Source organism: Dermacentor andersoni, unplaced genomic scaffold, assembly GCF_023375885.2.
Source record: "Dermacentor andersoni unplaced genomic scaffold, qqDerAnde1_hic_scaffold ctg00000749.1, whole genome shotgun sequence".
Classification (NCBI taxonomy): Eukaryota; Metazoa; Arthropoda; class Arachnida; order Ixodida; family Ixodidae; genus Dermacentor; species Dermacentor andersoni.
The window spans coordinates 594-5,019 of NW_027315427.1; the positions used below are offsets into that span (position 1 = coordinate 594).

The 4,426-nt window shown below is 58.4% G+C and overlaps 1 non-coding gene across 1 annotated transcript; it reads right to left on the bottom strand.

The window, feature by feature from the left end:
* Positions 1–204: 204 nt before the first annotated feature.
* Positions 205–2,018, bottom strand: LOC140214921 (small subunit ribosomal RNA). Its single transcript, XR_011891847.1, has one exon. It is a non-coding gene; the product is annotated as a small subunit ribosomal RNA (ribosomal RNA).
* Between the last annotated feature and the right edge of the window lie 2,408 nt (positions 2,019–4,426).

Genomic DNA, 4,426 nt, shown 5'->3' on the forward strand with positions numbered 1-4,426 from the left:
AACCGTCCAAGGTTGCAGCCGGCGTCCACTGGGCGCAACAAATTTGGCACGGGGCGCCCCTCAAAATTCAGGCAGTCCCCGGCATGTTCGGGTATAGCCGTCCCCGCGTCCAAGCGGGGCCAGCGGCGGAAAGCGTCGGGCGCAGCGAGCTGCTTCACCCACACGGGGTAGAAACAATGGCGCTCGCCACCCTTCACAATCCGGTAATGATCCTTCCGCAGGTTCACCTACGGAAACCTTGTTACGACTTTTACTTCCTCTAAATGATCAAGTTTGGTCATCTTTCCAACAGACCGGCGCAACCGAAAGGCCGCGCCGGACATCGGTCCGAAGACCTCACTAAATCATTCAATCGGTAGTAGCGACGGGCGGTGTGTACAAAGGGCAGGGACGTAATCAACGCGAGCTTATGACTCGCGCTTACTGGGAATTCCTCGTTCAAGGGGAACAATTGCAAGCCCCTATCCCAATCACGAAAGAAGTTCCACGGGTTACCCAGTCTTTTCAGACAGGGATAAAGACACGCTGCTTCCTTCAGTGTAGCGCGCGTGCGGCCCCGGACATCTAAGGGCATCACAGACCTGTTATTGCTCTGTTTCGTGCGGCTAGGAGCCGCTTGTCCCTCTAAGAAGGTTGTAAGGTGCTGGGAACCCCGCACCTATTTAATAGGCTAGAGTCTCGTTCGTTATCGGAATTAACCAGACAAATCGCTCCACCAACTAAGAACGGCCATGCACCACCATCCACCGAATCAAGAAAGAGCTCTCAATCTGTCAATCCTCCCAGTGTCCGGGCCGGGTAAGTTTTCCCGTGTTGAGTCAAATTAAGCCGCAGGCTCCACTCCTGGTGGTGCCCTTCCGTCAATTCCTTTAAGTTTCAGCTTTGCAACCATACTTCCCCCGGAACCCAAACACTTTGGTTTCCCGGAAGCTGCCCGCCGAGTCATTTGAGTAACTCAGGCGGATCGCTGGTTGGCATCGTTTATGGTCAGAACTAGGGCGGTATCTGATCGCCTTCGAACCTCTGACTTTCGTTCTTGATCAAAGAAAACATTCTTGGCAAATGCTTTCGCAGTAGTTCGTCTTGCGACGGTCCAAGAATTTCACCTCTAGCGCCGCAATACGAATGCCCCCGTCTGTCCCTCTTAATCATTACCTCGTATTCCAAAAACCAACAGAACAGAAACGAGGTCTTGTTCTATTATTCCATGCAAGTTTATTCAGGCGACTCGCCTGCGTTGAGCACTCTAATTTTTTCAAAGTAAAAGCACCGGCCTTCTCGAGGCACACAATGAAGTGCACCAAGAAAGGACCGGCATGATGTTCAGTCCGAGCCGTCGCATCGGGTAGATGCACTACTCGTCTGGAACTGAGATCCAACTACGAACACACGCGAGACAGATCTTTAGTATACGCTATTGGAGCTGGAATTACCGCGGCTGCTGGCACCAGACTTGCCCTCCAATTGATCCTCGTTAAAGGATTTAGAGTGTACTCATTTCAATTACGGGGCCTCAAAAGAGTCCCGTATTGTTATTTTTCGTCACTACCTCCCCGTGCCGGGAGTGGGTAATTTGCGCGCCTGCTGCCTTCCTTGGATGTGGTAGCCGTTTCTCAGGCTCCCTCTCCGGAATCGAACCCTGATTCTCCGTTACCCGTAACAACCATGGTAAGCAAGTAACCTACCATCGAAAGTTGATAAGGCAGACACTTGAAAGAAACGTCGCCGGCTCGTGGCCATGCGATCAGCACAAAGTTATCCAGAGTCACCACACAATACGGGCCGAAACCCGATCGATCTTGGTCTAATAAAAGCACCCGTCGCCCAAAGGGCTTCAGGCTCACTGCATGTATTAGCTCTAGAATTGCCACAGTTATCCAAGTAGGAAGAAACGATCTAAGGAACCATAACTGATTTAATGAGCCATTCGCGGTTTCGCCTTATTTCGGCATGTACTTAGACATGCATGGCTTAATCTTTGAGACAAGCATATGATTACTGGCAGGATCAACCAGGTAATCGTTCAACTGCGCGTCCAGCCTTTCAAGCAGGCCGGACGCCGTTTTTGCGATGCCGAGGCCACCTTCAGGCGCCCCAACACGCTTCGTTCTCGCAAAGGGTAGCACTTTGCACAGTCCGAGACGACGGCGTTCGAGCTCGCTACGGCGCCCTCCCCGCAGGGCCGGGTATCGCCACGCGGCAAGAAGCACGCAACATTCTCGATAGACCGGTTGTGTCGACTCGATCGCGGCTTGCGGTTTCTCTCGAGCCCGCAGCACTGGTGGACCGACCGACACTTGCAACGTAGCCGAGACGGCAAAGCCGCTAGGCGACGGGTCACGCCCGCGCCTTCGGCGCTTTCGTATTTGATTCGTCCGAGGACGATGCGGAACACACTTCGATATCGTGGAAAAAGCGTCGTCCGACAACCAGCCCCTAACGCATCAAGCGGATGAGGCTGCAGACGTCAGCTGTGGGATCCACGGGAGCGATACCGGGGACACGCTTGACGGGCACGAAGCCCGCCGCATATCAAACACCCAGGTCGCTTTGGGGGCGACTGCTCTCTGGGACCCCCATATAATAGCAGCGATAAGTACCCAGACCTCCATGGGGCCGTACTCGTGCCACTTTCGACGAGCGTTTGGCGAAAATCGTGCCGCCTCGTAACGCCGCGAGCAAGATTGAAAGCTTACGTCGGCAGCACAATGCCGAAGTCGTGAAAGCGCAGCGCGTCTACCGAATGCGCGAACGGCAATTTCTCGCTAATGGCCAGTACGGTTTCCTGCACAATTGCCTTTCTGTCGCCCTACGGGGCCCCCGGCCGATCGATTCGAGGCACGCTAGCACGGCCCCTTCGCCATTTCCGAGCACGAGTGCGAACAGTGCGGGCGGCGTGCTCGACGCCCCGGCTGACGTCGTTTCGGACTTTGTCTCTTCGCGTGCTCGCGGCAACGCCGCGGCCAACGACGACGTCTGCGCGGTTCTTTGCCGGTTCCCGGCGTGCTATAGTGCAGCCCTCTGCAGGGTGACACCGGCTCCGTCGTGGCCGTGCGGCGGCTTGTACGCAAAAGTTGCGTCAAAGGCGTCGCGCTCGCGCCGCCCCGGCACACGCGGTTTCGGACTTTGTCTCTTCCAGCGCTCGCGTAGTCGTGGGCACGATTGTCGACTTCGGAACGGTGCGCGGACACCGCCACGAGCACGCGCAAGACGAAAATCGCACTACGGTACAATGTCGGCCGGGGCCCTACGGCCCCTTACAGTAGCAGCGATAAGTGCCCAGACCTCCATGGGGCCGTACTCGTGCGACGCGGCGGCGTACTGCGCCGAGCCGAGCGCCAATATTTGGCTTTTGCAGGGCGGATTCGAGCTCTGGCGATTGCCGCGGTACCGCCGCTCACCGATTCAAGGCACGCTAGCGCGGCCCCTTCGCCATTTCCGAGCACGCGTGCGAACAGTGCGGGCGGCGTGCTCGACGCCCCGGCTGACGTCGTTTCGGACTTTGTCTCTTCGCGTGCTCGCGGCAACGCCGCGGCCAACGACGACGTCTGCGCGGTTCTTTGCCGGTTCCCGGCGTGCTATAGTGCAGCCCTCTGCAGGGTGACACCGGCTCCGTCGTGGCCGTGCGGCGGCTTGTACGCAAAAGTTGCGTCAAAGGCGTCGCGCTCGCGCCGCCCCGGCACACGCGGTTTCGGACTTTGTCTCTTCCAGCGCTCGCGTAGTCGTGGGCACGATTGTCGACGTCGGAACGGTGCGCGGACTACGCCACGAGCACGCGCAAGCCGAAAATCGCACTACGGTACAATGTCGGCCGGGGCCGTACGGCCCCTTACAGTAGCAGCGATAAGTGCCCAGACCTCCATGGGGCCGTACTCGTGCGACGCGGCCGCGTACTGCGCCGAGCCGAGCGCCAATATTTGGCTTTTGCAGGGCGGATTCGAGCTCTGGCGATCGCCGCGGTACCGCCGCTCACCGATTCAAGGCACGCTAGCGCGGCCCCTTCGCCATTTCCGAGCACGCGTGCGAACAGTGCGGGCGGCGTGCTCGACGCCCCGGCTGACGTCGTTTCGGACTTTGTCTCTTCGCGTGCTCGCGGCAACGCCGCGGCCAACGACGACGTCTGCGCGGTTCTTTGCCGGTTCCCGGCGTGCTATAGTGCAGCCCTCTGCAGGGTGACACCGGCTCCGTCGTGGCCGTGCGGCGGCTTGTACGCAAAAGTTGCGTCAAAGGCGTCGCGCTCGCGCCGCCCCGGCACACGCGGTTTCGGACTTTGTCTCTTCCAGCGCTCGCAACCATGTCGGGGCCGACGCCGACGACTGCGTGGTGTTTCAACGATTGCCGGCGTGACACAATGCAGCTGCGTGCGGGATGCCAGCGATTCCGTCGTGTCCGTGCGGCGGCTTGTACGCAAAAGTTGCGTCAAAGG